Below are 12,892 nucleotides of genomic sequence, written 5' to 3' on the forward strand. Positions count from 1 at the left end.
CTCTGACCTTCTTATTGACGATGAAACACAGAAATTGCATCGGAATTAAATACAAAAGGTACAATGCCGACTTAAGTACAAGAAAACTGACTCTTCTTACTCTCTATGTTTTGAAACATTCATGTGACACTAATTATAGTTTCCGATGCTTCACTTAAGGTTTACTGTATCCCTCTGACCTTCTTATTGTCGATGAAACAGAGAAATTGCATCGGAATTAAATACAAAAGGCACAATGCCGACTTAAGTACAAGAAAACTGACTCATCTTACTGTCTATGTTTGAACCATTCATGTGACACTAGTTATAGTTTTCGATGCTTCACTTCAGTTTTACTGTATCCATCTGACCTTCTTATTGACGATGAAACACAGAATTAGCATCGGAATTAAATACAAAACGCTCAATGCCGACTTAAGTACAAGAAAACTGACTCTTCTCACTGTCAATGTTTGAACCATTCCTGTGACACTAGTTATTGATTCCGATGCTTCACTTCAGGTTTACTGTATCCCTCTGACCCTCTTATTGACGATGAAACACAGAAATTGCATCGGAATTAAATACAAAAGGCACAATGCCGACTTAAGTACAAGAAAAGTGACTCTTCTTACTGTCTATGTTTTGAACCATTCCTGTGACACTAGTTATAGATTCCGATGCTTCACTTCAGGTTTACTGTATCCCTCTGACCTTTCTATTGACGATGAAACACAGAAATTGAATCGCAAGTAAATACAAAAGGCCCAATGCCGACTTAAGTACAAGAAACTGATTCTTCTTACTGTCTATGTTTTAACCATTCATGTGACACTAGTTATAGATTCCGATGCTTCACTTCAGGTTTACTGTATCCCTCTGACCTTTTTATTGACGATGAAACACAGAAATTGCATCGGAATTAAATACAAAAGGCACAATGCCGACTTAAGTACAATAAAACTAACTCTTCTTACTGTCTATGTTTTGAACCATTCCTGATACACTAGTTATAGATTCCGATTCTTCACTTCAAGTTTACTATATCCCTCTGACCTTCTTATTGACGATGAAACACAGAAATTGCATCGGAATTAAATACAAAAGGTACAATGCCGACTTAAGTACAAGAAAACTGACTCTTCTTACTCTCTATGTTTTGAAACATTCATGTGACACTAATTATAGTTTCCGATGCTTCACTTAAGGTTTACTGTATCCCTCTGACCTTCTTATTGTCGATGAAACAGAGAAATTGCATCGGAATCAAATACAAAAGGCACAATGCCGACTTATGTACAAGAAAACTGACTCATCTTACTGTCTATGTTTGAACCATTCATGTGACACTAGTTATAGTTTTCGATGCTTCACTTCAGTTTTACTGTATCCATCTGACCTTCTTATTGACGATGAAACACAGAATTAGCATCGGAATTAAATACAAAACGCTCAATGCCGACTTAAGTACAAGAAAACTGACTCTTCTCACTGTCAATGTTTGAACCATTCCTGTGACACTAGTTATTGATTCCGATGCTTCACTTCAGGTTTACTGTATCCCTCTGACCCTCTTATTGACGATGAAACACAGAAATTGCATCGGAATTAAATACAAAAGGCACAATGCCGACTTAAGTACAAGAAAAGTGACTCTTCTTACTGTCTATGTTTTGAACCATTCCTGTGACACTAGTTATAGATTCCGATGCTTCACTTCAGGTTTACTGTATCCCTCTGACCTTTCTATTGACGATGAAACACAGAAATGGCATCGGAATTAAATACAAATGGAACAATGCCGACTTAAGTACAAGATAACTGACTCTTCTTACTGTCTACTTTTTGAACCAATCCTGTGACACTAGTTATAGATTCCGATGCTTCACTTCAGGTTTACTGTATTCCTCTGACGTTCTTATTGACGATGAAACACAGAAATTGCATCGGAATTAAATACAAAAGGCACAATGCCAACTTACGTACAAGAAAACTGACTCTTCATACTGTCTATGTTTTGATCCATTCCTGTGACACTAGTTATAGATTCCGATGATTCACTTCAGGTTTACTGTATCCCTCTGATTTTCTTATTGACGATGAAACATAGAAATTGCATCGCAATTAAATAGAAAAGGAACAATGCCGATATAAGCACAAGAAAACTGACTCTTCTTACTGTCTATGTTTTTAACCATTCCTGTAACACTAGTTATAGATTCCGATGCTTCACCACAGGATTACTGTATCCCTATGACCTTCTAATTGACGATGAAACACAGAAATTGCAACGGAATTAAATACAAAAGGCCCAATGGCGACTTAAGTACAAGAAAACTGACTCTTCTTACTGTCTATGTTTTTAACCATTCATGTGACACTAGTTATAGATTCCGATGCTTCACTTCAGGTTTACTGTATCCCTCTGACCTTCTTATTGACGATGAAACACAGAAATTGCATCGGAATTAAATACAAAAGGCACAATGCCGATTTAAGTACAAGAAAACAGACTCTTCTTACTGTCTATGTTTTGAACCATTCCTGTGACACAAGTTATAGATTCCGACTCTTCACTTCAGGTTTACTGCATCCCTCTGACCTTCTTATTGACGATGAAACACAGAAATAGCATCGGAATTAAATACAAAAGGCACAATGCCGACTTAAGTACAAGAAAACTGACTCTTCTTACTGTCTATGTTTTGAACCATTCATGTGACACTAATTATAGATTCCGATGCTTCACTTAAGGTTTGCTGTTTCCCTCGCACCTTCTTATTGACGAAGAAACACAGAAATTGCATCGGAATTAAATACAAAAGGCACAACGGCGTCTTAAGCACAACAAAACTGACTCTTCTTACTGTCTACGTTTTAAACCATTCATGTGACACTAGTTATAGATTCCGATGCTTTACTCCAGGTTTACTGTATCCCTCTGACCTACTTATTGACGATGAAACACAGAAATTGCATCGGAATTAAATACAAAAGGCACAATGCCGATTTAAGTACAAGAAAACTGACTCTTTTTACTGTCTACGTTTTAAACCATTCATGTGACACTAGTTATAGATTCCGATGCTTTACTCCAGGTTTACTGTATCCCTCTGACCTTCTTATTGTCGATGAAACACAAATTGCATCGGAATTAAATACAAAAGGCACAATGCCGACTTTAGTACAATAAAACTGACTCTTCCTAAAGTTATGTTTTGAACCATTCCTGCGACACTAGTTATGGATTCCGATGCTTCACTTCAGGTTCACTGTATCCCTCTGACCTTCTTATGGACGTTGAAACACTGAAATTGCATCGGAATTATATACAAAAGGCACAATGCCGACGTAAGTACATGAAAACTGACTCTTCTTACTGTCTATGTTTTGAACCATTCCTGTGACACTAGTTATAGATCCCGATGCTTCACTTCAGGTTTACTGTATCCCTCTGTCCTTCTTATTGACGATGAAACACAGACATTGCATCGGAATTAAATACAAAAGGCACAACGCAACTTAAGTACGAGGAAACTGACTCTTCTTACTGTCTATGATTTGAACCATTCCTGTGACACTAGTTATAGATTCCGATGATTCACTTCAGGTTTAGTGTATCCCTCTGACCTTCTTATTGACGATGAAACACAGAAATTGCATCCGAATTATATACAAAAGGCACAATGCCGACTTAAGTACAAGAAAATTGACTCTTCTTACTGTCTATGCTTTGAACCATTCCTGTGACACTAGTTATAAATTCCGATGCTTCACTTGAGGTTTATTGTATCCCTCTGACCTTCTTATTAACGATGACACACAGAAATTGCATTGGAATTAAATACAAAAGGCACAATGCCGACTTAAGTACAAGAAAACTGACTCTTCTTACTGTCTATGATTTAAATCATTCACGTGACACTAGTTATAGATTCCGATGCTTTACTCCAGGTGTACTGTATCCCTATGACCTTCTTATTGACAATGAATCACAGAAATTGCTTCGGAATAAAATACAAAATGCACAATGCCGACTTAAGTACAACAAAACTGACTCTTCTTACTGTGTATGTTTTGAACCATTCCTGTGACACTAGTTATAGATTCCGATGCTTCACTTCAGGTTCACTGTATTCCTCTGACCTTCTCATTGACGATGAAACACAGAAATTGCATCGGAATTAAATACAAAAGGCACAATGCCGATTTAAGTACAATAAAACTGACTCTTCTTACAGTCTATGTTTTCAACCATTCATGTGACACTAGTTATAGATTCCGATGCTTCACTTGAGGTTTACTGCATCCCTCTGACCTTCTTGTTGACGACGAAACATAGAAATTGCACCGGAATTAAATACAAAAGTCACAATGCCGACTTAAGTACAAGATAACTGACCCCTCTTACAGTCTATGTTTTGAACCATTAATGTGACACTAGTTATTGATTCCGATTCTTCACTTCAGGTTCACTGTATTCCTCTGACCTTCTTATTGACGATGAAACACAGAAATTGCATCGGAATGAAATACAAAAGGCACAATGCAGACTTAAGTACAAGAAAACTGACTTTTCTCACTGTCTATGTTTTGAACCATTCCTGTGACACTAGTTATAGATTCCGATGTTTCACTTCAGGTTTACTGTATCCCTCTGACCTTCTTATTGTCGATGAAACACAGAAATTGCATCGGAATTAAATACAAAAGGCACAATGCCGACTTAAGTACAATAAGACTGACTCTTCCTAATGTTATGTTTTGAACCATTCCTGTGACACTAGTTATGGATTCCGATGCTTCACTTCAGGTTCACTGTATCCCTCTGACCTTCTTATGGACGTTGAAACACTGAAATTGCATCGGAATTATATACAAAAGGCACAATGCCGACTTAAGTATATGAAAACTGACTCTTCTTACTGTCTATGTTTTGAACCATTCCTGTGACACTAGTTATAGATTCCGACGCTTCACTTCAGGTTTACTGTATCCCTCTGACCTTCTTATTGACGATGAAACACAGAAATTGCATCGGAATTAAATACAAAAGGCACAACGCAACTTAAATACTAGGAAACTGGTTCCTCTTACTGTCTATGTTTTGAACCATTCCTGTGACACTAGTTATAGATTCCGATGATTCACTTCAGGTTTAGTGTATCCCTCTGACATTCTTATTGACGATGAAACACAGAAATTGCAAGGGAATGAAATACAAAAGTCACAATGCCGACTCAAGTACAACAAAACTGACTCTTCTTACTGTCTACGTTTTAAACCATTCATGTGACACTAGTTATAGATTCCGATGCTTTACTCCAGGTTTACTGTATCCCGCTGACCTTCTTATTGACGATGAAACACAGAAATTGCTTCGGAATTAAATACAAAAGGCACAATGCCGACATAAGTACAATAAAACTGACTCATCTTACTGTCTATGTTTTGAACAATTCCTGTAACACTAGTTATAGATTGCGATGCTTCACTTCAGGTTTACTGTATCCCTCTGACCTAATTGACGATGAAACACAGAAATTGCATCGGAATTAAATACAAAAGACACAACGCAACTTAAATACGAGGAAACTGACTCTTCTTACTGTCTATGTTTTGAACCATTCCTGTGACACTAGTTATAGATTCCGATGATTCACTTCAGGTTTAGTGTATCCCTCTGACCTTCTTATTGACGATGAAACACAGAAATTGCATCGGAATTAAATACAAAAGGCACAATGCCGACATAAGTACAATAAAACTGACTCTTCTTACTGTCTATGTTTGAACCATTCCTGTGACACTAGTTATAGATTCCGATTCTTCACTTCAGGATCACTGTATTCCTCTGACCTTCTTATTGACGATGAAACACAGAAATTGCATCGTAATTAAATACAAAAGGCACAATGCAGACTTAAGTACAAGAAATCTGACTCTTCTTACTGTCTATGTTTTGAGCAGTTCCTGTAACACTAGTTATAGATTCCGATGCTTCACTTCAGGTTTACTGTATCCCTCTGACCTAATTGACGTTGAAACACAGAAATTGAATCGGAATTAAATACAAAAGGCACAATGCCGACATAAGTACAAGAAAACTGACTCTTCTTACTGTCTATGATTTAAATCATTCACGTGAAACTAGTTACAGATTCCGATGCTTTATTCCAGGTGTACTGTATCCCTATGACCTTCTTATTGACGATGAATCACAGAAATTGCTTCGGAATTAAATACAAAAGGCACAATGCCGACTTAAGTACAAGATAACAGACACTTCTTACTGTCTATGTTTTGAACCATTCATGTGACACTTGTTATAGATTCCGATGCTTCACTTCAGGTTTACTGTATCCCTCTGACATTCTTATTGACGATGAAACATAGAAATTGAATCGGAATTAAATAGAAAAGGAACAATGCCGACTTAAGAACAACAAAACTGACTCTTCTTACTGGCTACGTTTTAAACCATTCATGTGACACTAGTTTTACATTCCGATGCTTTACTCCAGGTTTACTGTATCCATCTGACCTTCTTATTGACGATGAAACACAGAAATTGCATCAGAATTAAATACAAAAGGCATAATGCCGACTTAAGTACAAGAAAACTGACTCTTCTTACTGTCTATGTCTTGAACCATTCATGTGACACTAGTTATAGATTCCGATGCTTCACTTCAGGTTCACTGTATTCCTCTGACATTCTTATTGACGATGAAACACAGAAATTGCATCGGAATTAAATACAAAAGCACAATGCAGACTTAGGTACAAGAAAACTGACTCTTCTTACTGTCTATGTTTTGAAACATTCCTGTGACACTAGTTATAGATTCCGATGGTTCACTTCAGGATTACTGTATCCCTCTGACCTTCTTATTGACGATGAATACAAAAATGGCACCGGAATTAAATACAAATTTCACAATGCCGACTTAAGTACAACAAAACTGACTCTTCTTACTGTCTACGTTTTAAACCATTCATGTGACACTAGTTATAGATTCCGATGCTTTACTCCAGGATTATTGTATCACTCTGACATTCTTATTGACGATGAATCACAGTTATTGCTTCGGAATTTAATACAAAAGGCACAATGCCGACTTAAGTACAAGAAAACTGACTCTTCTTACTGACTATGCTTTGATCCAATCCTGTGACACTAGTTATAGATCCCGATGCTTCACTTCAGGTTTACTGCATCCCTCTGACTTTCTTGTTGACGATGAAACATAGAACTTGCACCGGAATTAAATACAAAAGGCACAATGCCGACTTAAGTACATGAAAACTGACTCTTCTTACTGTCTATGTTTTGAACCATTCATGTGACACTAGTTATAGATTCCGATGCTTCACTTCAGGTTTACTGTATCCCTCTGACCTTTTTATTGACGATGAAACACAGAAATTGCATCGGAATTAAATACAAAAGGCACAATGCCGACTTAAGTACAAGAAAACAGACTCTTCTTACTGTCTATGTTTTGAACCATTCCTGTGACACAAGTTATAGATTCCGATTCTTCACTTCAGGTTTACTGCATCCCTCTGACCTTCTTATTGACGATGAATCACAGAAATTGCTTCGGAATTAAATACAAACGACACAATGCCGACTTATGTACAAGATAACTGACTCTTCTTCCTGTCTATGTTTTGAACCATTCATGTGACACTAGTTATAGATTCCGATGCTTCACTTCAGGTTCACTGTATTCCTCTGACCTTCTTATTGACGATGAAACACAGAAATTGGATCGGAATGAAATACAAAAGGCACAATGCAGACTTAAGTACATGAAAACTGACTTTTCTCACTGTCTATGTTTTGAACCATTCCTGTGACACTAGTTATAGATTCCGATGTTTCACTTCAGGTTTACTGTATCCCTCTGAACTTCTTATTGTCGATGAAACACAGAAATTGCATCGGAATTAAATACAAAAGGCACAATGCCGACTTATGTACAAGAAAACTGACTCATCTTACAGTCTATGTTTTGAACCATTCATGTGACACTAGTTATTGATTCCGATTCTTTACTTCAGGTTCACTGTATTCCTCTGACATTCTTATTGACGATGAAACACAGAAATTGCATCGGAATGAAATACAAAAGGCACAATGCAGACTTAAATACAAGAAAACTGACTTTTCTCACTGTCTATGTTTTGAATCATTCCTGTGACACTAGTTATAGATTCCGATGCTTCACTTGAGGTTCACTGTATTCCTCTGACCTTCTCATTGACGATACAACACAGAAATTGCAACGGAATTAAATACAAAAGGCACAATGCAGACTTAAGTACAAGAAAACTGACTCTTCTTACTGCCTATGTTTGAACCATTCCTGTGACACTAGTTCTAGATTCTGATGATTCACTTCAGGTTTACTGTATTCCTCTGACCTTGTAATTGACGATGAAAGACAGAAATTATATCGGAATTAAATACAAAAGCCACAACGCCAACTTAAGTACAAGAAATCTGTCTCTTCTTACAGTCTATGTTTTGAACCGTTCCTGTGACACTAGTTACAGATTCCTTGCTTCATATCAGGTTTACTGTATCCCTCTGACCTTCTTATTGACGATGAAACACAGAATTTGCATCGGAATTATATACAATAAGCACAATGCCGACTTAAGTACAAGATAACTGACTCTTCTTACTGTCTATATTATGAACCATTCATGTGACAGTTATAGATTCCGATTCATCACTTCAGGTTCACTGTATTCCTCTGACCTTCTTATTGACGATGAAACACAGAAATTGCATCGTAATTAAATACAAATGGTACAATGCAGACTTAAGTACAAGAAATCTGACTCTTCTTGCTGTCTATGTTTTGAACAATTCCTGTAACACTAGTTATAGATTCCGATGCTTCACTTCAGGTTTACTGTATCCCTCTGACCTAATTGACGATGAAACACAGAAATTGCACCGGAATTAAATACAAAAGTCCTCTTCTTACAGTCTATGTTTTGAACCATTCATGTGACACTAGTTATGGATTCCGATTCTTCACTTCAGGTTCACTGTATCCTATCTGACCTTCTTATGGACGTTGAAACAATGAAATTGCATCGGAATTATATACAAAAAGCACAATGCCGACTTAAGAACAAGAACACTGACTCCAATTGCTGTCTATGTTTTGAACCATTTCTGTGACACTAATTATAAATTCCGATGCTTCACTTCAGGTTTACTGTATCCCTCTGACCTTCTTATTAACGATGAAACACAGAAATTGCATCGGAATTAAATACAAAAAGCACAATGCCGACTTAAGTACAAGAAAACTGACTCTTCTTACTGTCTATGTTTTGAACCATTCCTGTGACACTAGTTACAGATTCCGATGGTTCACTTCAGGATTACTGTATCCCTCTGACCTTCTTATTGACGATGAATACAGAAATGGCACCGGAATTAAATACAAAAGGCACAATGCCGACTTAAGTATAAGAAAACTGACTCTTCCTAATGTCTATGTTTTGAACCATTCCTGTGACACTAGTTATGGATTCCGATTCTTCACTTCAGGTTTACTGCATCCCTCTGACCTTCTTATTGACGATGAAACACAGAAATAGCATCGGAATTAAATACAAAAGGCACAATGCCGACTTAAGTATAAGAAAACTGACTCTTCTTACTGTCTATGTTTTCAACCATTCATGTGACACTAATTATAGATTCCGATGCTTCATTTAAGGTTTACTGTATCCCTCTCACCTTCTTATTGACGTAGAAACACAGAAATTGCATCGGAAATAAATACAAAAGGCACAACGCCGACTTAAGCACAACAAAACTGACTCTTCTTACTGTCTACGTATTAAACCATTCATGTGACACTAGTTATAGATTCCGATGCTTTACTCCAGGTTTACTGTATCCCTCTGACCTTCTTATTGACGATGAAACACAGAAATTGCATCGGAATTAAATACAAAAGGCACAATGCCGATTTAAGTACAAGAAAACTGACTCTTCTTACTGTCTATGTTTTGAACCATTCCTGTGACACTAGTTATAGATTCCGATTCTTCCATTCAGGTTCACTATTTTCCTCTGACCTTCTTATTGACGATGAAACACAGAAATTGCATCGTAATTAAATACAAAAGGCGCAATGCAGACTTAAGTACAAGAAACCTGTCTCTTCTTACTGTCTATGTTTTGAACAATTCCTGTAACACTAGTTATAGATTCCGATGCTTCACTTCAGGTTTACTGTATCCCTCTGACCTAATTGACGATGAAACACAGAAATTGCATCGGAATTAAATACAAAAGGCACAATGCCGACATAAGTACAATAAAACTGACTCTTCTTACTGTCTATGTTTTGAACCATTCCTGTGACACTAGTTATGGATTCCGATGCTTCACTTCAGGTTCACTGTATCCTTCTGACCTTCTTATGGACGTTGAAACACTGAAATTGCATCGGAACTATATACAAAAGGCACAATACCGACTTAAGAACAAGAAAACTGACTCTTCTTACTGTCTATGTTTTGAACCATTCCTGTGACACTAGTTATAAATTCCGATGCTTCACTTCAGGTTTACTGTATCCCTCTGACCTTCTTATTAACGATGAAACACAGAAATTGCATCCGAATTAAATACAACAGGCACAATGCCGACTTAAGTACAAGAAAACTGACTCTTCTTACTGTCTATGATTTAAATCATTCACGTGACACTAGTTATAGATTCCGATGCTTTACTCCAGGTGTACTGTATCCCTATGACCTTCTTATTGACGATGAAACATAGAAATTGAATCGGAATTAAATACAAAAGGGACAATGCCGACTTAAGTACAAGAAAACTGACTCTTCTTACTGTCTATGTTTTGAACCATTCATGAGACACTAGTTTTAGATTCCGATGCTTCACTTCAGATTTATAGTATCCCTCTGACCTTCTTATTGACGATGAATCACAGAAATTGCTTCGGAATTAAATACAAAAGGCACAATGCCGACTTAAGTACAAGAAAACTGACTTTTCTCACTGTCTATGTTTTGAACCATTCCTGTGACACTAGTTATCGATTCCGATGTTTCACTTCAGGTTTACTGTATCCCTCTGACCTTCTTATTGTCGATGAAAGACAGAAATTGCATCGGAATTAAATACAAAAGGCACAATGCCGACTTAAGTACAAGAAAACTGACTCATCTTACTGTCTATGATTTAAACCATTCACGTGACACTAGTTATAGATTCCGATGCTTTACTCCTGGTTTACTGTATCCCTATGGCCTTCTTATTGACGATGAATCACAGAAATTGCTTCGGAATTAAATACAAAAGCCACAATGCCGACTTAAGTACAAGAAAACTGACTCTTCTTACTGTCTATATTATGAACCATTCATGTGACATTAGTTATAGATTCCGATTCTTCACTTCAGGTTCACTGTATTCCTCTGACCTTCTTATTGACGATGAAACACAGAAATTGCATCGTAATTAAATACAAAAGGTACAATGCAGACTTAAGTACAAGAAATCTGACTCTTCTTACTGTCTATGTTTTGAACAATTCCTGTAACACTAGTTATAGATTCCGATGCTTCACTTCAGGTTTACTGTATCCCTCTGACCTAATTGACGATGAAACACAGAAATTGCATCGGAATTAAATAAAAAAGGCACAATGCCGATTTAAGTACAAGAAAACTGACTCTTCTTACTGTCTATGTTTTGAACCATTCCTGTGACACTAGTTATAGATCCCGATTCTTCACTTCAGGTTCACTGTATTCCTCTGACCTTCTTATTGACGATGAAACACAGAAATTGCATCGTAATTAAATACAAAAGGCACAATGCAGACTTAAGTACAAGAAATCTGACTCTTCTTACTGTCTATGTTTTGAACAGTTCCTGTAACACTAGTTATAGATTCCGATGCTTCACTTCAGGTTTACTGTATCCCTCTGACCTAATTGACGATGAAACACAGTAATTCCATCGGAATTAAATACAAAAGGCACAATGCCGACATAAGTACAATAAAACTGACTCTTCTTACTGTCTATGTTTTGAACCATTCCTGTGACACTAATTATAAATTCCGATGCTTCACTTCAGGTTTACTGTATCCCACTGACCTTCTTATTAACGATGAAACACAGAAATTGCATCGGAATTAAATACAAAAGGCACAATGCCGACTTAAGTACAAGAAAACTGACTCTTCTTACTGTCTATGATTTAAATCATTCACGTGACACTAGTTATAGATTCCGATGCTTTACTCCAGGTGTACTGTATCCCTATGACCTTCTTATTGACGATGAATCACAGAAATTGCTTCGGAAGTAAATACAAAAGGCACAATGCCGACTTAAGTACAAGAAAACTGACTCTTCTTACTGTCTATGCTTTGAACCATTCATGTGACACTAGTTATAGATTCCGATGCTTCACTTCAGGTTCACTGTATTCCTCTGACCTTCTTATTGACGATGAAACACACTAATTGCATCGGAATTAAATACAAAAGCACAATGCAGACTTAAGTACAAGAAAACTGACTCTTCTTGCTGTCTATGTTTTGAACCATTCCTGTGACACTAGTTATAGATTCCGATGGTTCACTTCAGGATTACTGTATCCCTCTGACCTTCTTATTGACGATGAATACAGAAATGCACCGGAATTAAATACAAAAGCCACAATGCCGTTAAGTACAACAAAACTGACTCTTCTTACTGTCTACGTTTTAAACCATTCATGTGACACTAGTTTTAGATTCCGATGCTTTACTCCATTTTTATTGTATCTCTCTGACATTCTTATTGACGATGAATCACAGAAATTGCTTCGGAATTTAATACAAAAGGCACAATG

The sequence above is a fragment of the Schistocerca serialis genome, chromosome 11 (assembly GCF_023864345.2).
Source record: "Schistocerca serialis cubense isolate TAMUIC-IGC-003099 chromosome 11, iqSchSeri2.2, whole genome shotgun sequence".
NCBI classification, from domain to species: Eukaryota; Metazoa; Arthropoda; class Insecta; order Orthoptera; family Acrididae; genus Schistocerca; species Schistocerca serialis.